Raw genomic sequence first — 26,972 nt, forward strand, 5'->3', positions numbered from 1 at the left:
GCAATGTTGTCATTAAAAGATATGGCTGGATGCAGTGGCTCATGCCTATAATTCCAGGACTTTGGGAGGCTGAGGTGGGAGTATCGCTTGACCTCAGGGTTCATGACCAGCCTTGGCAACATAGTAAGACCTCACCTCTGCAAATTAAAAAAAAAAAAAAAATAGCTGGGCATAGTGGCAGGCAGGTGTGATTTCAGCTACTCGGGGGCTGAGGCAGGAGGATCTCTTTAGTCCAGGTAGTTGAGGCTGCAGTGAGCCATGACTGCACCACTGCACTCCAGCCTGGGCAACAGAGTGAGACCTTATCTCAAAAAATAAAATAAAATAAAAATAAGGAAAATATGTTATGAGTATGCATTGAATTTTGTAGAAGATTGTTTTCTGTATTGTAAAAAAAAAAAGTGTTATCTTCTTGATTTTCAGGATTTCTTTTTCTAGTATAACTACAATTTAATAAGCTTCTCTTACACCTAATGCTTGTGAGATTTGAGAGTTATTTTGTATCCAGGCTTCATTTTAATTTCTAAGGGTATTCAACTCATTTTAGCACCTGAGAACGTGTCTTATTTTGGAAATATGTACCTAAATTGGACAGTATATTGGACTGTCCAAATCATAAAAAAGTAATGAGATTGCTAAGGTGTATGTATCTGTGTGTTTGTGTACGTGTACCCATAAAAAAACACAATAAAGTTTAAACTCCCATAGCACGATGTGCTAGGGTTCTATTGCTATGATTGCTAAAATGAAGTGGTTTGAAACAGCATTCATTATCTCACATTTTCTGTATACCTATAATCTTGATGTAGCTGAGCTGTGACCCTCTGCTTCAGGGTCCAACAGACTGTGAGCAAGATGTCAGCAGGAGCTGTGGTTTCATCTCAAGGCCTGATTTGAGAATGACTTTATTCAGGCTTACTCATGTGGCCTGATGATGTTTCTTGTGAGCCATTGGGCTGAGGACCTTATTTTTTTCACCGTTAACCAAAGGCTGCCTTCAGATCCTTGCCAGTGGGCCTCTCTGTAGAGCAGTTAGCATCATAAGAACTAGCAAACTAGATGACCAGAGAAAGTGTTCCAGACAGAAATCAGTCTTTTATAAAACAATCTTAAAAGCAACATTCCATCACTTTTGTCTTATTCTATTTTCTTCATTTTGAACATTTTATTTTATTTTAATTGACAAAAATTGCATATATTTGTGAGGTACAAGGTGATATTTTGATACATGTATACATTGTGAAATGATCAAATTAGATAATTAGTATATCCATTTTCTTAATTGCTTATTATTTCCTTGTGGTGAGAACATTTCAGTCTTCTCTTTTAGCTATTGATTTATGTACAAAACACTTCAAAAATGCTAATTTGTGCTATAGTCTATAATGATTACATTTTCTCTTTTTTTCCTTTATCTTAAAATAAATATAAAAGCCAAAACTATCTCATACCTGCCTTTTACTTCAATAAAATGTCTTTTCCTCCCCCTTTCCCCAATACATCTTTGAGTTTGCCATTTCCCCAACCAGGTCTCTGTTCTTCCTTGAAGAGGCAGCATCTTGTGAAGAATAAAGGACTGTGAGTCCAGGATGCCTGCTCTGCTTCACAGCAGCTGTGTGAGCTTGGTCTTAGTTTTTTCATCTCTACAATGATGACAAGTACTATCCACATTCTGGTGCTGTGAAAATTGGTGAGATAAGTCATACAAAATATCTATATTCATCCTTAGTGCCTGGCAAACAGTAGTAATCTCCCTTATTCATCTTTTAAGTTCCATATTCCAAAGGCTTTCCTGATTTCCTTAGCCTGCAATTCTCCCTCTTCTGAGCACACAGAATGTTTTCCAACTGCATCTCAGATTTGGCCTGCACTTTATATTTTTTTGAATGTTTCTAAGCCTTTTTTGTGTATAATTCTTACATATAAATCCCTAAAGGGCTTATTTTATTTGTCTTTATATATCTCTCTGTATCCCATCCTTGAAGGATCACTTACACCAACTTATATAAAATGGATTTACTTTTTTGTCCCTCTTCACAGATAAATGGATATATAAATACATAGAAAATAGGCTAATGGATAGATTATAGGTACATACTTAGGTAGTTTATTATATGTATGGGTAATGTTGGCTATGTGCAAGGCACTGTTAAAATACTTAAATTTATATAGTGTGTCTGTTATTTGTTTCTCATTGTCTGAGGGGTTAGACAGAAATTAACTAATTCATCCTAAAAGATAATGGCAGCCAATTTTTAAGATGAAATGAAATTTCCCCTCTGAAAATGATACGACTAAACTCAAAGAATGCATATAGAGCACTGAGAGAGGTGTTTTCTATGTAATTTTCACAGCATTGCAAAGAAGTTATTACTTATCATCTTTTGCAGATGGATGGAATCATGGATTGAAGAGGGATAAACGTCAGCTCTTCTCCCACGATTTCATACCTCTACTCTCCCATCAGAATGATCAGGCCTGAGCCAGGTGAGTGATTGCAAAGAGGAAGCTGACGTCTTGCAGGGTTAGGCAGGAGCGAGAAGGAACGCATGGGTGAAGGACTCTGAGCCGCTCACAGTTGGCTTGTAGCACCTGTGGAGATCACAGGTGAGACAGGTTCCTGGATATTCTATGTCATGTGATCCAACTTACCAGCATGGGCTTGGTATCAGAATAAAAATTATGTATTTGGTTCAAGTGGTTCACATATAATAACTTTTATTTATCTAATGCAGGATTATCATTAGAACCAGGCATAGCCACAGTTGAAGCAAGACAAATGTTCACAAGGATTAAATTAACATGTGGGTAGCGAGACAGGTGAAACCTATAATACTCTAAGAATTCAAATGATGAAAATTTCAAAAGCTGACAAACACAGTGGGGAAGTATTGTTTTATAGGAGCCCTTGGCAAAGCCCTTCCATCACACCCCATGAATACTATTTGTTGAATTTATATATAACGAAAGGCCAAGAAAACCTTCTGGTTTTGTTTATGTGTGTATGTTTGGAGGAAAGCAAGGCAGTGAGAGGAAGATGAAACAAACAAACAAACCAAATAAACATAACAGGGTAAATCATATCACCATCTAGACTTAAATCTTTTTACATGTTTGATTTTTTACTTTTTTTTCAAATGTGATACTAATCTTTGTCACTTCGAAATGACTACAGTGATAGGTAGTTTTCAGGGTTATGAGTATTTAATGACATGGAATATGCAAAATGCCTTGCGCAGTATGGGGCACAGACCACATGTTCAGCAGGGATTTGCCCTCATCCCCTTTTTTCCTCATGTTCCTTTGTGTCCACCACATTAGTATCAAATAGCTGACCTTATTTATAACTGCTTAACTGACATAGAAACTAGACAAGCTCAGGGGAGTCATGGGTGGAAGCCTCTGGTTTGGTGGTGAAGTGGCGACAGTGTGATAAGAATTGGGCTCACAGCAACTCTAGTTAGGACACAAAGTGCCCCAGCTTCTTCAGAGTGTCAACCTCAGTGCTCTGGTTCCTCTGAAGAGGGAGAGGAAGGTGGTTGGAAGTAGTGAGGCTTTCTAGGGTCATTTGTTAAAATGACGTTTTACTGATGGCACAAATTGTTTTCACATCTTAGGTATACTGAAAAAGTGAAAACATAAATAAATCACATTTTTGATATCATGGTGCAAAACCAATGAAAGAACTAGAACTACTTTAAAAGTGAGGGGAAAAATGATGTAAAATTTACATTTAAATATGCTTATTGATTTTTCATTTGTATACAATTAGTTAACTGAAGAACAAAGATTTCTAAAGATCAGAAGACACCTTTGAAAAATGCAAAGTTCCATTTTTCTAATAATTGCAGTTTCTTAAAAAATTGGTAATTAATACAAGATTGGCTTAACATATTCTTAAAAGAGGCCTGGTGATTTCCAAAAATAATTTAGGAAAGAAAAAAAAAGCGTTGTATTTCTCTGTGTTGTTTTAAGCTGTTACATGGGATCATTTAGTCATATTTAACAAATCAACAGTGCTTAACTAAGGTAGATATTGCTTGAGTCTGGCTCTATTTCTACCACATTCAAGAAAGACTCTGTCTTCACCTTGCTTCCACGAACAGCTTGACTGAGATTTGAGTCTCGCGTTGCATCTTGTCAGTAATTCTATGTGCCTCAGCCATGTTGCCTGAATTGGAGAGACCAATGGTACCAATCTCATTTTCTTCCTCCTCTTTCTATTCTCAAAGGTGCTGGACATAAACTCAGTATCGGCTTCCTATGCTCTTTCAGTGCTTCTTAGATTTTAATTCATTTAGGAGGAGAATGGTTTGGAATGATCATAAGGGTGTTTTTATTTTTGTGGGCTTTTGTGTGGCAACCCCAATTCAGGGGCACAATTGTTATGAAGAGACAGTTAGAATTATCCAGGTAATTTTTTTTTTTCTGAGATGGAGTCTCGCTCTGTCACCCAGGCTGAAATGTAGTGGTGCCATCTGGGCTCACTGCAACCTCCACCTCCCGGGTTCAAGTGATTCTCCTGCTTCAGCCTCCTGAGTAGCTGGGACTACAGGCGCATGCCAACATGCCCAGCTAAATTTTTGAATTTTTTTTAGTAGAGACGGGTTTCACCGTGTTAGCCAGGATGGTCTGGATCTCCTGACCTCATGATCTGCCCACCTCGGCCTCCTAAAGTGCTGGGATTACAGGCATGAGCCACCATGCCTGGCCATCCAGGTAATTTTTTTCCTCTTGTAGGAAACTGAGACTACTTACATGTATTGAAGTCAGAGCAACATCAGTTAACTTATCATAGCTTCTTAAAATTAATATTTTGTAATGAAGAAACATGGATAATTGCAGTGAATAGTGACTTTAGAGCAAGTGATTTACCTCTTTTATCCTCAGTTTGTTCCCCTCCAAAATGGTAAAATTCGTGCCTACCTCAAAAAATCCTAACTGGAACCGACATGTGGCCTTCTATGCAAAAGGCAAAAAGGCACGAAGACACAGTACTTGATGGCCAGTAGTTGCTTAGTATATGTTGGTTTAATTCTTTTTCTCTGATGGCCTAAGAAATCCTGAACTTCATGCCAAGAGGAGAGTTTGGCTTGGGCAGGATGGCACAGATATCAAGTTAGCCTAGACAGAAAATCCAGGACAATCATAAAATAACAAAGAAGTACAGTTGTACATACATTCTTTAGATAATCAGAGATGTGTTAAATGGGTTAAAACAATAAAATTTTAGCTATCATTCAAGTTTATGTTTTTTGGTAGTAGTTTCTCTTGCTTTTTCAGCACTTTAGAGAACTTTGCTAATAAAACCACATACCTTTTTAACCAATCTTGAAACATGAAATCAATATTTTTCACTAATCCAAGGAAGCACATATTTGAAAACCACTGAATTAAGGAGTGTGGCCAGCTTTAAAAATATCCAGATGCTTGAAGCTATTCTGGATATCTTAGCTTTCATAGGATCAGACAGATTTCTTCCGCTGGCGAATTTCTCCATCCGAACCCTGTCTCAGTGGGCAAGCTTGAGAGATATTGTACATCACCAGCTGAGTCATATGATTTAGGGTCATCAATGAGGTTTTACCTAAAATAAAGAGGATGCTGTGCTCATGGGTTTTATTTGACTGGCGTAAGAGAAGTTTGAGAACATTTTTGACCATGATAGAAATCTTAACGCCAACAGCTCAGTCTCCAACTGTGACTATTTGAAGAACAGTGCATAGCACAAAGTAGGGTCCCTCAATAAACACTATTCTTAGTCACTGGAGTCAAAAGTCAAAGGAGATTGAGCTGCAGGAAAGAACTAAAGAGGATCCAGTGAGCTGTCCATAGCTTCCTTAGACACTTGTAGGCTCAGTGAAGGTAGCCTTTCCATCTTCAAAGCCAGCAATGGAGCATCTCCTTTAGGAAGACCTCAGTGCTGTCTAAGGGCTCATCTGGTTAGGTCACATCAATCTAAATTCTCCCTTTTTTGACATCAACTATGTAGTATAACATAACTTCATCATGGACATGACTCTTTAATTATATTCACAAACCCAGGAATAATACAGGGCACATACTTTATGGACTGGGAATCTTGAAAACTATCTTAGAATGCCCACTCCCAAGATGGGAGACCTGAGATTGCCTGCAGTCGACATTGTCATCCTCTTCTTCACAAGGTTGCTATTTAAAGGACTAGGAGTTAGAAACTGGATCTGGGAACTGTCTTAACACAAGTTACATGAAAGTGATTGACTTATTTTTTGAAGGCAAAACACTTCTTTTATTGATTAAGTTTTTTGGGAAAAACTTTCAACATAACAAAATTTTTTAGATTCCCAGATTATGCAAAGATAAAAATAAAATTAGTTCTCAAAGGCAACAGAGATGCTTGTGAACAAAGGAAAGGAGACAGCAAATCAAGGACTTGTTGTTGAAGCTATAGAAAACAAAGGCTGAAAGCAAACAAAGCAATTCCATAAAATTGAGTTACTTGTAGATACACAGAACAGAATTATACACACATATAAGATAGTAGTTGAGGAAGGTTAAAACACACAGAGACATACTTAAGGAGGAATGTGACCTCACTTTTTGATATCTAATTGCTGGCAGCTTTAAAGTCTCACCCTCTTCTTTTCCGCTTGTGCCCCACAATGGACAAGCTGATGAAAAAGGCTGGTGTTTCCTTCTTTGGTGCCAGTGGGTGGTTAAAACCATACAAGCTCCTGACTGCACCAGTGGACTGTCCCATACACTAAATGCAATGAACACCCAGGCCTTTCTTGCTCTCCCAAGATATTTCAGAACTGCTTGAGAGACCTGCCCTCCTCTCCTTAAGGCCTCAATTCTGTAAGTAAAACCTTTCTCATAGCCTCTTGGTGTGTGTGGTGTCATCAGGCTGAATGAACTTTGGGTGGGGCCCCTTCTTGCTCTTCCAGGATGACCATAACACATCCATGTGTACCTGACATTTATCTGATCAACTCCTAGTTCTAGCAAGAAACATTCTTCAGTTGAATCCCTGAAGTTCAAGATTGATTGGCTTCTTTCTGCCTGAAAATTTCTCCTTTCATCCCTGTTTCTTTTCTGGATTGTACAACATGAAGATTTTTTATCATATTTTAAAGTGCTGCTCAAGGAAATAAAATCAATAATACAGATTAACATTACATTCATAATACAGATTAAAATTACAGCATCATTTAAATCAGATTGATTAGGCAAAACATGAAATCCAGTAGGCATAAATATGGGCATATTCATGCAATACTAGTGGAGGTTTAAATTGTTACACGTGTTCTCAGACATGAATTAAAGCATGCATTAAAAACCGTAAAACTTCAAATCTACAGATATAAACAGAGGTAATAATTTTAAAAAATGCAGTTATTGAAAACTATGATATTGATTGATTAAACAATATATTTGCATAGTTATATATTTATTAACCAGTGGGTTAATGCGGTTGATGCTAGCAAAGAAAGAATAGGGAAGCTATATGTGTCTCTGGCCTCCCATTCAGACAGGAAACGTGATAGCGAATTGTATGTGTCCACTTGACTGAATCACAGGATGCCCAGGTATTTGCTAAAACATTATTTCTGGGTGTGTATGAGGGTTTCCAAGAGAGATTAGCATGTGAACTGGTGGATTCAGTAAAGCAGATTGCTGCTCCCATGTGATTCAGCATAATTCAATTCCTTGAAGGCCTGAATAGAACAAAAAAAGTGACGGAAGAATGAATTTGCTGTCTGCCTAACTGCTTCAACTAGGGCATCAATCTCCTGCCCTCAGTGTTTCTGAAGGGTTCTCAGACCTTCAAACATGGACTGGAATCTATATCATCAACTGTCTGACTTTCAGGCTTTTGAACTACATGAACAATTTTCCTGGGTTTCTAGAAAGCTTGCACACTACAGATTGTACAGATTGTGGGACTTCTCAGCCTCCATAATCATGTAAGCCAATTCCTTATAATAAATATCTCTGTGTGTGTGTGTGTGTGTGTGTGTGTGTGTATGTTTATGTGTTTTTGTTGGTTCTTTTTCTCTGGAGAACCATGATGAGTATGATATCTTTATTTGTTCTTCAAATACACATAAATAAAATTTTGAAATAAACATGTTATCAGAAAAAATCCTCTAGTAGTTAAATGCAAATATTGTAAAATGTATAAATCAGGTCAAACATTATCTTAATTAATGTATGGGAAATCTAAAAAAGATAAATTTTCATGGTCTGTTCCTGCATCTGAGAAGTGTACTTGACTAGAAGTACATAGACAGTATGCTGTATTATAGAGAAAAATTCAAATTTAGACTATATTATGTATATATTCTGTTGGTGGTGTTTTTTTGTTTTGTTTTTTGAGACGGAGTCTTGCTCTGTTGCCCAGGCTGGAGTGTGGTGGTACAATCTCAGCTCGCTGAAACCTCTGCCACCCAGGTTCAAGGGATTCTTCTGCCTCAGCCTCCTGAGTAGCTAGGATTACAGGCACCTGCCATCATGCTCATCTAAATTTTGTATTTTTGTAGAGATGGGGTTCACCATGTTGGTCAGTCTGGTCTTGAACTCCTGACCTCAGGTGATCTGCCTACCTCAGCTTCTCAAAGTGCTGGGATTACAGGTGTGAGCCACCGTGCCCGACCATGTATATGTTTTTATATGGACCACTTCTGTACAAAAAAGCTTCCACCATGATGGAAATATTTTGTATCTGAACTTTCCAATACAATAGGTACTGGCCACACACAATTCATGAGCACTAAAATGTGGCTGCAGTGACTAAGAAACTGAATTACTTTTATTTAATTTTACGAATTTTAATTTAGGTTCAAATTATCATATATGGCTAGTGACAACCATTTCATATGATACAGACCTGGAGTGCATGCAGTGTATATGTGTGTCTGTGTATGTTCCTTATATATTAGTTAACAAATACTACTGCCTACTATATCCCTATTCGATAAGTATTTATTTGAGCTGATGACTATAGCCACAGGGTCTGCCGGTTTTTGTTTCCTGGCACAACACCATAACTCAAGCAGAGCTACCTCCCTTTCTCTTGCTTGTGAGGCTATAATGCAAAACCTGTCTAGTTGTCAATGTCTTTACAAACATGACTCATGTGAATTACCCACATGTGCAGAAACTAGTTGAGATATAAGGCAACACCATCAGTACGCAGTTGTCGGCACCACAGGGCAGGGCACAGTGGGAAGAATTTCCTTATTTGGGTTAAACTATATGATGAATTAGGCTCAGGAGACTGGTGCCTGTATTTTTCATCGGTGCTCAAGATTAGAGAGAGTGATGAATATAGTGCAAGAAATTGTTTGTTTTATGCTTTGTCTATGATTTTATTGATAAAATAGGACAATCTCAACATATTCCTTACAGTTTGAGCACCCATGGTGGTCACTTTCTAAAGTTTCAAAAATTTAAAAAAATATATATAGCAAAAAGAGATGAAACTTTATTCATCAGTAGGTATTTACCAAATATCTCTTCTGCAGACAACTCAATATTAGACAATTTAGAAAATGTTAGGGTGGGCACGGTGGCTCACACCTGTAATCCCAGCACTTTGGGCATCCAAGACAGGTGGATCACCTCAAGTCAAGAGTTGGAGACCAGCCTGGCCAACATGGTGAAACCCCATCTCTACTAAAAGTACAAAAAATTAGCCAGGCATGGTGGCGGGCACCTGTAATCCCAGCTACTAGGGAGGCTGAGACAGGGCAATTGCTTGAACCGGGGATGGGGAGGTTGCAATGAGCCAAGATTGCACCATTGCACTCCAGCCTGGGCGACAAGAGTGAAATTAAGTCTCAAAAAAGAAAAGAAAATGTTGGAGACAGGAGACAACATAAAGATTATATACATATGAATTACACACATGCCACCTTTGTACACATAGGCGTATCTGCATATATATTTATTTCTATCTCTTCCTCTCTATGTTACTTTAAAGTAGAGATTTATTATTATTGGTATCTAACAAAAAGCTTTTCCCATTTGGTCAACAGGAAAAAATTGGCTAATTAAGAAAAGAAAGAAAACACAAATTTTACACACATTAAATTATCTCCGGTAAGCAGAATAATGTTCTCCCTGTGAATATGTTACCCTACCTGGCAAAAGGGATTTGTCATATGTGATTAAAGTGAAGACTTTGACATGAGGAGATTATCATGAATTATCCAGGAGGGGTCAATTTAATCTCTTCAATCCCTAAAAATAAAGAAACTCTTCTAGCTGTAGTAAGAGAAAACTGAGAGGGGAGGAAAAAGTCAAGCATTTGGTGGCTTTGAAGATGGAGGAAGGGAACCATGAGTCAAAGCATCCAGGTGGAAAAGGCAAGGAAACAAATGGATTGTCCTCTAGGGCCCTCAGAACAAAATGGACGCCTGCCAACAGACCTTTGTTCTCCATGATGGGAGACAATCGATGTGTATTGCCTTAAGCCACTAAATGTGTGGTAATTTGTTATAATGACAACAGGAAACAAATGTTACTCTGTTTTTCAAAGGTGAAATAAATCCTGTTATACCCTGTCCCTTACACAATATAATCCTAGAAAATTCATCCATTAGCATACATTCCTGTCCCCTAATCACCTCAAACAAATCTCAATTAATCCCTCCATTTGAACACCTCATGTTTGAGTCATGACTTTATTATTTTAACTTTGTTCTAAGTTTAGCAATATTTGTTTGTATGGCAGTTACCTCAGTTGAACTCATATCTGCCAGAGCAAACTGTCATCTCTAATTTTTTTTCTTACCATATAGCATAGTGCCTAGCACATAGAAAGTTTCCTAGTAATGGCCGGGTACAGGGGCTTATGTCTGTAATCCCAGCAGGCATAAGATTGAGACCATCCTGGCCAAAATGGTGAAACCATGCCTCTACTAAAAATACAAAAGTTAGCCGGGTGTGGTGGTGGGTGCCTGTAGTCCCAGCTACTCAGGAGGCTGAGGCAGGAGAATCACTTGAACCCAGGATGCAGAGGGTGCAGTGAGCCAAGATGGTGCCACTGCACTCCAGCCTGGGCGACAGAACTCCGTCTCAAAAAAAAAAAAAAAAAGGAAGAAAATTTCCTAGTAGTTAACTTTGTTAAAATTAACTATCTCATTATTTAAGATTGACAAAATTCAGAGGTTGTATATGAAATAATCTATGTATATTATTTAGTGATTTATAATTTTTTATTCTTGTCCACACAAATCTCTCTTTAAACTTTCTATAGCAGTTATTGTTTGTTTGTTTTGTTTAGTATTGATATCATTTGCAGCTGTTTATTTTCTTCTAATTGGTTCAAATAGTTGATTCTCCAGATGAAGAAACCAACATCCTGAAGATAATGGAGCACTTTACATCTCTTAAATTATTCCACTTAAATGTTCATAGATGAATAAATACATTTGTTTGAAGATTTCTAAATCCAAGTGAACATAATTCAAAGGTAGTTTCCTCCTTATCAAATCCAATTTAAAGGTATACAATAATTGGTATTTTTTAGAGGATTCCTCATCCTATTGAGCCAAGCTATTTGAGAAATAGCTATGATTTAGTGAACCATTGCATATCCAGTAATATAATGGCCCAATTATTTGTGGAAAGATGTTTGAAATATTAAATGATATTAAAAGAGGAAATCACTTAATAAATTACAAAGATTAGAGTAAAAACACAACTTACGATGATAGAGGGAAGTACAACATTTAAAACTAAAGAAAAATATGGCCTTTGTATTTATAGAGTATTATTATTTAGGGTGCTCCAAGTGGCTTGTAAGTCATAAGTAGGAGACACAGAAGTCTATTAAGATTTCAAAAAGAAAAAAAAAGTCATATAGATGCCAGCTTCCCATTATAGCTGCCAAAGAAATTGAAGAAACGTATTTGAGCGGCTGCCTCAACTTCTTAAAGAATGTGATCATCAGCCTCCTAATGAGTACTTGTAAATTATGCAGTGTTCTGCATTATTGATATAACATAGTCACTTTATTGGATTTTGATAACATGTCAAAACATCTTGAACCTCATCTATCCAAGGAACTCAATTCACTACTCTTTTACAGTTTATGCATCACTGGTTGATTTCATAAACATGACAATGTCCAAATGTTTGCATCACATTTAAGCCCCTCCACAGTCAGTCATGCACATATCTTCCCTGGGTTAGTATCCCTTACAAGAAAGGGATACTTGAGAAGGACGCGGGTTCAGAGGTTGCATTCAGGAAGGGGAGGCTCTCAGGTGCTAGATAAAGCAAGGCACTGTTTAGGGTGGTCCTTATATTGACAGTACCTTTGGGTATGCACTTGCCACACAAGATGTTTGAGTTCTGTGGGGGAGTTAGGATTGTTTTGCATCTTCTTTCTACAGCCAGTGAATATGCTCCTTCAGCATACAGACCATGCATTTGCATTATATTTTTTTAATCTTTGAGATTGCCTAAACAGCAACTTATATATTAAAAAAATCAATGAATACCTGTAAGGTGACTTATTTTGTTTGCCTATAGACATTATTCTCCATAGACAACTTTAAACAGCTATTGTAGTGAGATGGATTTGTTTCTATGTTCATCTCTTTCAGCATTTGTTTCATCCAGAGAAAGTGCATGGAAGATAAAAGCTCTGTGCCAGTGAATTGAAATAAAAGTTTGTCTTGGAGAAAATGATTTCTGATCACATTTAGTATGACCTAATTAAGAGCAGAGGATAATAAACTGATTTGTTTAATAGCATCTCACACAGCAACATGCTGGATAACCTTTGGCAATTGGTTTAACCTTGCTGGTTCTCACTTTTATAAAAAACACCTCTAATCCCAGCAGGGGTTAAAGGCTGGTGGACCATGAGGTCAGAAGTTCAAGACCAGCCTGGCCAAGGTGGTGAAATCCCGTCTCTACTAAAAATACAAAAATTATCTGGGCATGGTGGCAGGAGCCTGTAATCCCAACTACTCTGGAGGCTGAGGCAGAGAATTGCTCGAACCCGGGAGGCAGTGCTTGCAGTGAGCTGAGATCTCGCCATTGCACTCCAGCCTGGGCAAGAGAGCGAGACTCCGTCTCAAAAAAAAAAAAAAAAAACCTCAAGAAAAAGCTGAAAAGCAATTTGATGGCAGTAGCCAAAGGAAGCATCCATGGTGGCCATTGCCTGAAGAGGAAACATGCATCCACTCGCCTCAGGTTAATATCCCTTTGGCACTGTGTTCATATATAACCCCAGGGAAAAGAAAGTGCTGATTATTGTCTTGGAGTAGCTTAGAAGGGACAAGACAGTTTAAAAAGAAACAGCTGGAGTGTGATCTAATCTCCATGTTCCAATTTACTTATGTAGAAAACATGCATAAAAAATTAAACCATGCTGAACAATTTGTCTGCTCTCTGTTCCTGGCATTCCTCTGCTCTGTCAGAGCAGCAGTCCTGGCTTGAGAGAACCCAGGGATGCCTTTAAATAATAAATAGATTATTTGTAAAATACAGCTTTCATAAATTTAATATTAATTTGACTATATCATTATAATTACGTCTGAACGAGAAGCATGTCCTCAGGTTCAGGCCTCCTTTGTCGATGTCACTGGACCTTCTTAACCGTGACAGCGGGAATGGTACAGCTCTGCACCAGCTTTGGGGAGTGACATCAGATTAAATTCAGCACTCATGCATTTATGGATAAGCATAGAAAAGCAGGAAGGCATCCACAAGGAATTAATAATGCATCAGGAAGTTGCTGTGTAGTTCTTGGTCATGTGTAAATAATGTGAACTAGTGGTCCTGCATGGAACTTCCAATGTGTTCATAAAAGTATATTATATATTTCAATCTTTTTGTCCAAATTAGTTATCAGCAAAGGAATATTTACTCCACCAGTGTAATTTGCTAATAGTGATTTTTGTTGTTGATTTAATTAAGTGCTTACTATGAGTTCAAGACCGTGCTAAGACTATGAAGCCAAAAGACTACATGCTACTACAGGGCTAGGCGGGCTACTGTCAAATTTAAAAAGCAAAACCAGAAACCCAGAAAATAAGAATTGTTGGCTAGAATATGGAGAAATTGGAAGGCTTGTGTACTTTTGGTAAGAAGGCAAAATGGCATAGCTATTATGGAAAACAATATAGCAGTGCCACAAAATATTAAAAAGAGAATTATCATATTATCCAGCAATTCCACTTCTGGATATATATCCAAAAGCATTGAAGAAGAATATGGAAGAGCAATTTGCACATCCATATTCACTGAAGCACTATTCACAATAGCCAAAAGGTGGAAATAATCTGCGAATCCATCTACAGCTACATAGGTGAACAAAATATGTTACACACAATGGGATATTATTCAACCTTACAAAGAAGGGAAATTCTGACACATGCTTCAACATTGATGAACCTTGGGGACATTACATTAAATGCAGTAAGCCAAACACAAAAAGACAAATATTATCTGATTTCATTTATATGAGTTTTCTATAGTAGTTAAACTCATAGAAACAAAAGTCTGTGGGGAGGGGGAATTGGGGAGTTATCTAAATGTGTAAGGTTTTAGTTTTACAGGATGGAAAATTCTGAAGATTTGTTAAACAACAATGTGGATGTACCTAATGCTGTTGAATCTATACATGCATACATTATTAATATGGTAAATTTAGTTTTATGCACTTTTTATTCCAACAAAAGTTATTAAAGCCTATATAGGTAATTAAGTTCATATAAACACGACACAATTATGGAATTATGAATGAACACATAGTTAGACAATGAATGACCATGCATATAAGTGATATTTATAGAGCCAATACTTAGCTGGTATGTTCTGGGATAAGAGTAACAGCTGTTCTAATTGGTCAGCCATTCATTCTAGGCCATGGCCATCTAATCTGATTGGTTGCTGCCGACTCCTGTTTGAATACACAAATGGACAAACACACACATCAACTGTGCACACTCACTTATTTCCACCCCTACAGAGCTAGGGAGAAGAGGGACAAGGTGGCACAGGCAGAAACAGAGAAGCTTGATCATCTCCAGTACAGCAACAAGATTTGTATTCATACATTCTCTAGAAGAAATCTGCACATGGCATAGTGGATGAGTAAAAAATAGAGCCACCTGGTCTGCAAAAACCCAAAAGCATGAGGTGGCCAGATGCGGAGTTGAAATTCCACTGTCCCCCAAGAGGGAAAGAGGTAAGTCTTGGGAGTAAGGTGAAGATTTGGGACATTTAATAATAAGATGAACAGTCCTGTAATCCTAGCACTTTGGGAGGCCAAGACAGGCGGATCACCTGAGGTCAGGTGTTGGAGACCAGCCTGGCCAAAACGACGAAATCCCATCTCCACTAAAATTACAAAAATCAGCCAGATGTGATGGCAGGTGCCTGTAATCCCAGCTATTCGGAAGGCTGAGGCAGGAGAATCACTTGAACCCGGGAGATGGAGGCTGCATTGAGCCAAAATTGCACCATTGCACTCTAGCCTGGGCAACAAGAGAGAAACCATCTCAAAATAGCATAAAATAAAATAAAATAAGGCCCTGAAGAAGCTGAAATATATGAAGGAAATGGACAAGAGAAGGGCAGGGAGGTGGGCAGAAGTTAGTAGGGTAAATGAAAAGAGGGAGGGAGAATAAAGACAGGAGAGACAAAAGTGTGTGTTGAAGGGGAGAGATTGATTCAGCATACCCAGCTTCGTATGTAAGAAACAGATAAAGAGTTTGTTGTAATATGAAATTATGTTTGGCCACTGAAATTTCCTTGTATATTGTATTCCCCCCAAATGTTTAAAGAATTAGTCACATGGATGTTCTGATGATTAATTTCTGACAAAGTTCCCTCCTATTCCTATTTGCTGAATGTCTTTATCAGGAAAGTAAGTTGGGTTTTTTCAAATGTTATTTCTGCATCTATTGGGGTAATCATATTGTTTATCTTTTTTGTGTTAATATTGCGATACGTTGATTTTGAAATTTTAAACAAATCTTACATTCTTGAAATAAATCACACATGGTCATCATATCTTATCCCTAATAATATGATTGGATTTGATTTGCTAATTCTATGTTATTGTTTCTTTTTTTTCTATAATTTTTGCATCTATGTTCAGGAGGAATATTAGCCTCCATTTTTCTTTATCTGGTTTTGACAACAGGTTGATTCTATTCTCAGAGAATGAAAACGGAAACATTCTCTCCTCTCTAACTTTTTGGAACAGTTTTTATACAATCTATATTCTTTCTTTCTTAATTGTTGGCACACTTCACTAGTTTACTTTGTGGAAACAATTTTAAATATATATTTTGTGTCTTTAACAAATACAGGACTACTCAGTTTATCTATTTCTTCTTGAGTGAGTTTGGTAGTTTCGTCTTTAAAGGAATCTATTTTATTTTTTATATTTGTTTGCATAGAGTTGTTAATAAACTGCTCTATAATCTCTTTAACATCCTTTCTTTAGAATCTGTAGCAATGTCACCTTTTCATTCCTGTTATTGATCATTTGTGTCATCTCCCTATTTTGCGATTAGCTGGCTTCAAGGCTCATCAATTTTATTAATCTTCTCAAAGGCCTAGCTTTTTTTTCATTTATTTTCTCTACATGTTTTTGATATTTTGTTTCAATAATTTCCACTGTAATCTTTATTGTTTGTTTTCATCTACTTTCTTTTGGAATAATTAGGCTTCTTATGCTAGTTTCCAAGGTAGAAGCTGAGGACAATGACTCAAGACTGTTTTTTTTTTCCTAATATAAACATTTAGTGATGTATAATTCACCTGTGAATTACTTCTGTAGTGACCAGCAATTTTTGATATTTTGTACATTCATTTTTAATCAATTCAAAATACATTTTAATTTTCACTTAGTTTTTTTTTTGTCTTATATATATTTTACAATCTGTTATTTAGTTTCCTATACTTGGGGATTCTTCAGAAATCTTTTTTATGTATTTCTAATTTAATTTCATTGTGGTTAGAGAACATAATTTGTATGACTTTAATTTTTATAAAATTATTGAGAGTTGGGCTTTTTGTTTTAAAATATCCTGTATCTTAATAAATGTTTTATGTGCACTTGAGATGAATGTGTATTTTGCTATTCTTAGGTGGAGTGTTCCACAAAATTAAGTTAGGTCAAGTCACTCGATAGTATTGCTTAAGTATTCTATGTCACTGCTGGTGGTTTGACTACATATAAAATTCTAGGCAGACAGTTTACATTTCTTTTAGTACTTTAAAAATCTTCATTCATTATTGTCTCACTTTCATTGTCTGTGATGAGAAATTTGCACTTTTTCTTATGAATGTAATGTGTCTTTTTTCTTTAGTTTTTAATATTTTTTTCTTTTTTGTTAGTTTTGAGCAATATGATTGCAGTGTGCTTTGGTGTAGCTTCCTTCATGTGTTATATGCATGGGGTTCATTGAGATTTTTGGATATGTAGGTTAACAGTTTTGGTTAACTTTAGAAAAAAAAATACTCATTATATGTTCAAACCCTTTTTTTTTTCTTTCAACCCCTTTTGCTGTTCCATTCATGTATATTAAGCTGCTTAAAGTTATCCTACAGTTATGAAGCCTTAATTATTTTTAAAAATTCTTTTTCTCCTGCTGTGTTTCATTTTGTTTAGTTTCTATTATCATGTTTTCAAACTTATTAATCTTTCCTTCTGTAATTTTTAATCTTTATTCTCATACAGTATATTTTTCAACTTGGACATTAAAGTTTTTGTCTCCGTAAGTGTGTTTTGGTCTTTTTAATATTTTTCATATCTTTACTTAATGTTTTGAACACACAAAATGCAGAACTAATGCAGTAACTATTTTTGTGTTTTTTAATGCTGATTCTAACATCAGTCAGTCAGAGTTTTGATTGACTTTTTTTTCCACTTCAGCAGAGGTCATATTTTCTATCTTCTTCAATGCCTGATAATTTTGCATTTATGCCAGATATCATAAATTTTAGACAGTTGAATATTGGTGTCTTGATAATATTCTAGAGATTTGCTTCAGTATGCAATTCAGTTACGAGGTAATGGTTTGACCCTTCCAGGTTTTGATTTTAGGATATGTTAATTGGAGATTATCGCACTAGCACTGAACACTTTGCCCAATTTCCCATCATGTATGAGGCTTCCCATTTTTTTCTGTTGGAACAGGCACAATTCCCAGCCTTGTATGAGGACCAAGTACTATTTACACTAACACTTTTGGGTGCTTCTTTTCTCAAACATGGGTAGTTTCTTTGCATAAGTGCTTTTATCAGGACTGTGTTGAATACCTGAGGAGGACCCTCTGCAGATTTTTAGGACTCTGTGCAACTTCTTTTCTGGTCATATATCTTGCAAATGTTAGCTGCCTCAGTTTTCCCAGATATTCAGCTATCTTTCCTTAACCCAGGTAGACTACCTGGTTCTTTCTGGGTTCCTACCTCCCTATGCCATAGTACTGGATGGAATCTTAACCACTTGACCCAAGGTTAATAAATATGTATTGAAGCAAAGGAAGAGAGATTTTTTTTTCATATGCAACACACACACAAGTATGTTTTATCAGGTAGCAAGCTTTGCCATTTTTCTTCAGTTTTTAAAACTCTAATTTGTTAAAGTGTTTAGCTAATCCTTTAATAAGCAAATTTCTAAACCTACATTTTTCAAACATCTTATACTATAATCTGGCATTTAGAATCTATATATGAGCCAAGCTACCTGAGTTAATTAGGGAAGTGAGAAATAAAAGAAAAGTGATCGGACACGTGTATGACTACTCACAGATTATTGACTTAAAAATACACTAGCTCAAGTAAACGAAGAATTAAGCATTGTGAATGCTATTCTTTTTCAACATTCATTGTTAATTCTACAATAATATCAGCCTCTATGGGACTGATAATATTAGACCTCAACAAATATAATTATAACTATATCGTAATTGATAAAATAGAGAAATGAACAAAATGTCCTGGAAGAAAAGAAGTGGAAGTAACGGATTCTTCATGGGGCAAATGGACGTATAAAGCCTTCTGGAGAAAGTATCTTTTAATCAGGGCTTTAAAGAATGATTGGGCACTTACTAGGCAGAGAGAGTAAGCACAGACATTTCAGTCATAAATAAAATAAGCACAAAGTACAGAAAGTATGCCATGGTATACATTATGAAGTTCATTAAGATAAAGTTCGTCTTTGATTTTTCCCAATGGTAATTAAATATATGCAGTCACAATTCTCTTCAGCATCTAACCTTGAGTGATAGATGTTCTTTTGTCCATAATTCTCCTTATATATTTTTCACTTACAAGAATAATATCCCTGTAAGCAAGTCCTTTAAATAAAAACTAAATATTACATATTCTAAAAGGCATGAAGTTAGGCCTGGGCAGGTGGTTCATTAACACTCAATCTGGCACAGGCATAGCATATGGGCCTGACAGCAAAACAATATGATAACATTTCTGTAATTTCCATACTATTTAATGAATTATCTTAATATTTGCTTAGTACTTATATATGGCAGGTATTGTGCTAGGCCTGGTAATGCAAGACTTAACAAGGCATACTTGTGGCCTGCTTTCGTGGGGCTCCTGGAAAATATTGAGTAACTACTATATAGGTTATGTATAGGGACATGACAAAATATACAAGGTGATGGGGAACTTATTAAAGGAACTCCGAAGCATCCTATCCCAATGGTTAGGCACACATATGGTAGAACCATACAGCTTAGGTCTAAATTACAGCATTGTCAATTATTTAACCTCTCTGTGCCTCAGTTTCCAGAGACTGAGCCGAAATGTATATTCTAGGAATTAAATGGAAAAGAGATAATCCCAGATTAAACAACAACAGAAAAAAAAAATAGGGAAAGTGAATGAGGTAGGGAAGGAGGGAAATGAATACAAGATGATGTGGTACTGAGGTAGGCACACTTCTCAGGAAAGCACTGTTTTTTTCATCAGTCTATGACACTTTCATAGAGATAGTGCACTGAACCTCAGCATATGTGTAACAATTTCTCTGAGGGATGTCAGAGAAGAAATTTATCTGCCAGATCCATTCTATGTCTTATCTCCTATGGCCAGGTTTTACCACCATGAGGAGTTTAACAGCTTGAACTTCTAGTTTGTATCACCTGGACCCTTTAGAAAGAGCTAGAAAATTAAAGCCAATACCCTGGGCTGTGACACTTTCTCTGAGTCCAGAAGTAGTAGGAAGAGCCAAACTCCCATAGCAGCAGTCTCAGAGGTCTGAGTATGCAGGAACAATGAACATGGATATGCAGCAGCAGTAAAAGGAGAGTGAAGCTAGTAAACAAGTTGTAGATGCATGTGATAACTTTGAGTTCTGCAGCTGAGTATTAGAAATGTCCATGCTGGGAGATGGAGTTCAGTAGGAGATAGCTCGTGTAAGAGTAAGTCATTCCTTTACAGAAGAAATACATGTACTACGGCAAGAGGTTTTATGTATGGTGAGTTATTGGAACGGAATTAAATTATGTATGGCTATAGCACAGTACAAAGAAATCTGAAGAGTACAAAGAAATAATATTGGAAAGGTGAGGGTATATGAAAAAATAGCCAATGAGGCTAGGTGCAGTGGCTCACACCTGTAATCCCAGCATTTTTGGAGGCGAAGGCAGGAGAATAGCTTGAGGCTATGAGTTTGAGACCAGCCTGGATGACATGGTGAGACTCTGTCTTTGTGGAAAAAAAAAATAAGTTATATGGGCATCATGGCACACATCTGTTGTCTCCAGCTACTCAGGAGGCTTAGATGGGAGGATCACTTAGCCCAAGGAGGCTGAGACTGCACAGAGCTACATTCATGCCACTGCCCTCCAGCCTGGGTGAAAGAGTAAGACTCTGTCAAAAAAGAAAAACAAAGAAGAAGAAGGAGGAGGAGGAGCAGGAAGAAAAGAAAGAAAGAAAGAAAGAAAAAGAAAGAAAGAAAGAAAGAAAGAAAGAAAGAAAGAAAGAAAGAAAGAAAGAAAGAAAGAAAGAAATGGAGGAAACAAGAGAGAAAGAAAATAGCTAATAAATTACAATGAAGTAAAGTGAGTTATAATGAAGCTAAAAAGTGCTGCAAGGTAAAATAATTACCCAGAGATTCCAGGTGCAAAATACATTGTGAATACATACAGCAAGCTACCTAAGGCCACTGAATAAAAATTGAGAGAGATTCACTGGAGATTTTAGACTTTCAAAAACATCCCCGTATTTGGGAATTTAGAAAACCACATTCATACCATTCATACCCAAAGAAAGATGCATCCTCAGAAAAATCTGAGAAGATGATAAGCTTTCTCCTAGACTCAATAAAAGCTGAATAGTGTTAGGAGTGATCCAACACAGAGTCAATGTTCAAAAATTGGGAGAGGTTTTATGTTTGTTTTTTCTTCCTGATGTTCAAGGAAATTTCTGTCAAAACTTTAGCTGAACACAAGCTAAGGGACAGAGACTTCAACTATCACACATGACAAGGCATACACTTTCTGCACAAATATTTCAGGAAAGTCACTAAATAAACTGGCTACTATAAGATTCAACATTAAAAGCAAAACAAACAAACAAACAAACAAGCAGCACACTTGTTTCTCCATGCCTGTTACATAGAAGAACCCAGTTTCTAGAGGGGACAGAGAGTGATAGATGCCCAACTATATGTATGTTGTCTACAAAAGACTCAGTTTAGATCCAAAGACACATTTAGAGACAAAAGAAAAGATGAAGAATGATATGCTACACAAATATTAAACAAAAGAAAGTTGAGGTGGCTAAACTAATAATAAACTGGACTTTAAGTTGAAACTGTTGCAGGAGACAAAGAAAGGCCTTATATATTGATATAAAGTCCAATTCATCCAGAGGATATAACAACTATCAACATTGTTTATAAACAATGAGTGCATAATCTGGGAAGTAAACTGACAGAATTAAGGTTATTATTAGACAGTGATGCCGTAATAACTGGAGACTTTACTACACTACCTTAAATAATGATTAGACATGTAGACACAATACAAATTTTAAAATGAGGACTGAAAAATACTAAAAACAAAGTAGACCTAGCAGACATAAGAAGAGCACTTCATGCAACAACAGACAACATATCTTTCACAAGTCCACATTGATTATTCTCCTAAATAAACCATATATTAAGATTCAAAACATGTCTCAATCAATTTAAAAATATTGAAATCATCCAAGATATATTTGATGACTAGAATGGAATTAAGATAGAAATCAGTAAAAGATGAAAATAATTCACAAATATGTGTAAAATAAATAGCATAGCCTTAAACAACAAATGCATGAAGGGAGAAATCAGAGAAAAATTTAGAAAATATTCAGGCTTGATTGAAATAAAAATAGAATACATCAAAATATATGGTATATGAAGAAGGTAGCACTCAAGGAAATTTATAGCAGCAAACAGCTACATTGAAAAAAGAATGATTTAAAATCAATAAACCCACTTTACCTTCTAAGAAACTAGAAAAAGAATATACTATAATGAAACGTAGCATAAAGGAAGAAATAATAATGATTAGAGAGGAAATAAATAAAATACAGAATAGAAAAACAAGAGAGAGAATCAACAAAAGCCAAAGTTGTTTCTTTGAGAAAGATTAATGAAATTGATAAACCTTTAGCTATAATGACCAAAAAAAAAAAAAGAGAGAGACAGAGAGAGAAAGTAATTTAATCAGAAATGAAAGTAGCAAACATTAGTACTGACTTTAGAGATATAAAAAGAATTACACAAGGATACTTAAGGACAACTGTATACCAACAAATTTGTAAAACCAAATGAAATGGATAAATTTCTAGAAACACACAAAATTGCCTCAAATGACTCAATAAAAAGTTATTTTTGACTCAATGAAGAGATTGAATCAGTAATCAAAAGTCTTCCAAAAAGCCTCCCAAAAAAGAAAAGCCCAGGACCAGATGGTTTCATGGGTGAATTCTACCAAACATTTTGTTTTCTGTATTGTGATGCTTTAACATCTGGGGCCTTACTGATCCTGGAGGAATTGCCCCTCCCAGGGTTAGCTGGTTCCTTGAGATAGTAAGCAACTCACCTGCAAGCATGCTTTTCAAATACCAAACAACCAATACAGAACCCACACCTACCACTTCATTTTTCAGGCCCAAACATGTCAGACCACTATCCACCAGCCCTGATTACCCCATGGCCAGGTATCAGACAACTAGGAACAGTCCCTATGTCCCAGATTCCACTGAAATTATTCAAATTAGCAAGTCCTAAACCTGCTTACTTTGCTTTGCCCATTCGTTCTCATATAAAACACAAGAAAGTTTCTTGTCCATGGCTCCTGACCTTGCTCTGCCTCCTGATAGACCCTTGGTACCTGTCTGTGCATCCCTCTTCAGAACTGTAACATATTATCTTTTCAATGGAAAATATCTTCTGATCTGTTGACCTTACTCTACCTCAATTTTTTGTTACTACACTATATTTTAAAAAACAATTAAAGCAGAATAAATGGCAATACTTCTCAAACTTTTCTAAACAACAGCAGAGTAGGCCACAGTTCCTTAATCCTTTGATGAGTCAGAAACCAAAGATATCACGAGAAAGAATATTATAGATCAATATCCCTTATAAATATAAAAGTACAAATGTCTCTCTCCAAAGTAATATCAAACTTAATCCAACAGTATCTTGACAGAATTATACATCATGACCAGGTGGAATTTATTATCCCAGAGAACAACGATAGTTCAACACAGAACGTCATCAGTGTGATGCAACATTAATGGAAATAATGAAAAAAAAATTGTCATCTCAATTGACATAGACAACACTCAGAAAGCCATCAATATATTGGAACTTCCAAAATATGATGAAATACACTAATGTACTTTTTAAAAAATGCATTACTAACATCATATTCATTGGTCAAAGAATGCAGTCTCTACCCCTAAATCAGAAACAAGACAAGAATACCTGCTTCTGTCATTGCTCTTCAACATTATAATGGATGTTCTACCTAGAGCAGTTACAAGAAGAGAATAAAATACAAAAATCCAAATTGAAATGAAGTTCTCTATTCACAGTGGCAAATCCTATTTATAGAAAATCCTGACGAATCCACAAAAGAAGCTTCTAGAGCGATTGAATGAATTCAGCAAAGTTGAATATTATATAACCAACACATACAAATAAGTTGTATTTCCATACTCCCATAATGAACAATCTGAAAAACAAAATTAAAAAGCAATTTCATTTATAATAGCATATAATATAATAGAATAAAATATCTAAGAATACATTTAACCACAAAGTTAAATAGTTGTACAGCAAACAATGAAACATTGCTAAAAGAAATTTCAGAAGACCTAATATTAATTGAAGGAATTCAATTAATTCATAAGCTTAATTCCTGCTTAATTCATAAGCAGGAATACTTAATAGCATTAAGATGTCAAAACTAAAGTATCAATTTGTATATATATATTTAACATAATCCCTAAATTTCTAAATCCCAAAAGACTGTTTTTTGCATAAATCAAAAAGCTGATAGTTAAATTTACATAAAATTGCAAACCAAGTTTACATTATGGGTAAAAAATTTAAAAAATGGAACATATATTCAATAATATACTATTCAACCATAATAAGAAATGAAATTTGTATACATGCTAAAACATGGATAAATCTTAAAAACATTACGCTAAGATAAGCCACACAAAAAAGAACATACATAGTATGGTTTCACTTATGTAATAAATATCTAGAATAGGCAAACTGACAGAGACAAAAAGATTAGAAATTACCAAGTTCTGGAAGGACAGGACAGTGAGTACAGAGTTTTGCTTGGAGTGATAAAAACGCTTTGGAAATAGGGGAGGATGGATATACAGCATTGAGAATGTAATTAATGTATCTAAATTATTCTCTAAAAACTGGTTGAAATGGAAAATTTCATGTTTATATATACATAATGAAAAAATCTAACAAACAAGTCTGGGCTTAAACTTTTAATATTATTTGTTGCAATTTTCATATTAGATCATACAACCTCTCACTGAATTTATTAATTTAAAATTTGGAAATAACAATGTTCTTTTTGTAAAGTTATAAGACACAAAGTTGGCAAATTCCATAATATGTGCAAGATGCTTAGCAAAGCACCTTGGGCATATTATATGATCCACATATATCCCTTTATATCATTTTCTTTCCTTATAGTCTCACTTTTATCTTTTTTGCATTAATTGGTTAATTTGTTTTTATAAAATGACTCAAACTTCCAGTAGCTTTTTCATAAACTTTTTAAAGAATAGTTTTATATTTTTATAAAAGCTGTGAAGGGAGTTGTCATGTTACATAGTACATTTGCCACAATTAACAAACTAATATTGATTGATTAGTAAATTTTCATTTACATTTATGTAGTTTTTACTTAATATCCTTGTTCTGTTGCAGGATTGTATTGAGAATACTACATCCCATTTAGTCATCATGACTCCTTAGGTTTTCTTTGGCTGTAAAAGTTTCTCAGATGTCCCTCAGTTTTGATGACATTAATAGTTTTGAAGAGTAATGGTCAGGTATTTTACAGGATGCCCCTCTCGTGGAATTTGTCTGAATTTTTTTTTTTTTTTTTTTTTGTGACCGAATCTTGCTCTGTCCCCCAGGCTGGAGTGCAGTGGCACGATCTTGGCTCACTGCAACCTCCGCCTCCTGGGTTCAAGCAATTCTCCTGCCTCAGTCTCCCGAGTAGCTGGGACTACAGGCGCCCGCCATCACGCCCAAATAATTTTTTGTATTTTTAGTAGAGACGGGGTTTCACCATGTTGGCCAGGATGGTCTTGATCTCTTGACCTCGTGATCCGCCCTCCTTGGCCTCCCAAAGTGCTGGGATTACAGACGTGAGCCACTGTGCCCAGTCTGTCTGATTTTTTTTTTAAATGATTAAAATAGGGTTTGGGGTTTTGGAGAGGAAAAACACAGTGCTATTTTCACCACATTCTAATAAAGGCTCATACTATTGACATGACATTATGATTAATATTGAACTTGATCACCTAGTTGAGGTAGTGTTTGTCAGATTTATTCGTGATAAAGTTACTCTTTCTCCTCATTTCCATAGCCTTTAGAAGGAAGTCACTATAGGCCAGGAGCAGTGGCTCATTCCTGTAATCCCAGCACTTTGTGAAGCCGAGGCCGGCAGATCACGAGGTAAGAAGATCAAGACCGACGTCCTGGCTAACACGGTGAAACCCTGTCTCTACTAAAAATACAGAAAATTAGCCCGGCGTGGTGGCGGGCGCCTGTAATCCCAGCTACTCGGGAGGCTGAGGCAGGAGAATGGTGTGAACCCAGGAGGCAGAGCTTGCAGTGAGCCGAGATTGCACCACAGCAAACAAACAAACAAACAAACAACAAACAAACAAAAAAAGAAGGAAGTCACTATGTGCAGCCTACACTTACGGGGTTGGGAGTTGGGCTCCATCTTTTGAAGAACAGAGTACCTACATAAATTATACTGAGTGCTATATGGAAGATTTGTCTATTTTCCCTCATTTATTAATTTACTCAACCATTTATGTCAATATGGAGTCATAAACCTTTATTTTATACTGTGTCATAATCCGATAGTGATTTGTATTATTCATTGCTTTAATTTATATAGCTTTGGCCATTGGAAGCTCTTTTAATTGGCTTCTGTATCCCTTTGACAAAGTTCCATAATCATGGTTTCTTTGAACACTTTCTTACTTCCTGGTATTGCAAGATGCTCCAAGCTCATCTTGTTTATTCATGGCCTCAGCCCTAGAATCATCTGTTTCTCCAAAGTATTCTGGATCTTGTTTTACTGCAGAATGATGTTAGGAACCAAGATCCGGACACTAGCTATGCTTATTGCTACTGGGGTGTCTTTTCTTCTAGGCTCTCAGCTAATAGAGGGAGAATATATATAGCATGTAATAATGCACATTATCTA

The 26,972-nt window shown here is 36.1% G+C and overlaps 1 long non-coding RNA gene across 3 annotated transcripts in view; it reads left to right on the top strand.

Annotated features, from left to right (window-relative positions):
* Positions 1-26,972, top strand: part of LOC129057869 (uncharacterized) — a 61,240-nt gene that overhangs the window by 2,958 nt on the left and 31,310 nt on the right. Inside the window, exons 3-8 of one of the 3 annotated variants that reach the window (XR_010135905.1) lie at positions 1,530-1,690; positions 2,391-2,487; positions 7,855-7,949; positions 10,023-10,086; positions 14,975-15,193; positions 26,118-26,206. This is a non-coding gene — a long non-coding RNA (uncharacterized LOC129057869). Of the gene's footprint in view, positions 1-1,529; positions 1,691-2,390; positions 2,488-7,698; positions 7,950-10,022; positions 10,087-14,974; positions 15,194-26,117; positions 26,497-26,972 lie in introns of those variants that run through there. The other 2 variants (XR_008522649.2, XR_010135906.1) reach the window with 2 other exon arrangements.

The sequence above is a fragment of the Pongo abelii genome, chromosome 11 (assembly GCF_028885655.2).
Source record: "Pongo abelii isolate AG06213 chromosome 11, NHGRI_mPonAbe1-v2.0_pri, whole genome shotgun sequence".
Taxonomy (NCBI): Eukaryota; Metazoa; Chordata; class Mammalia; order Primates; family Hominidae; genus Pongo; species Pongo abelii.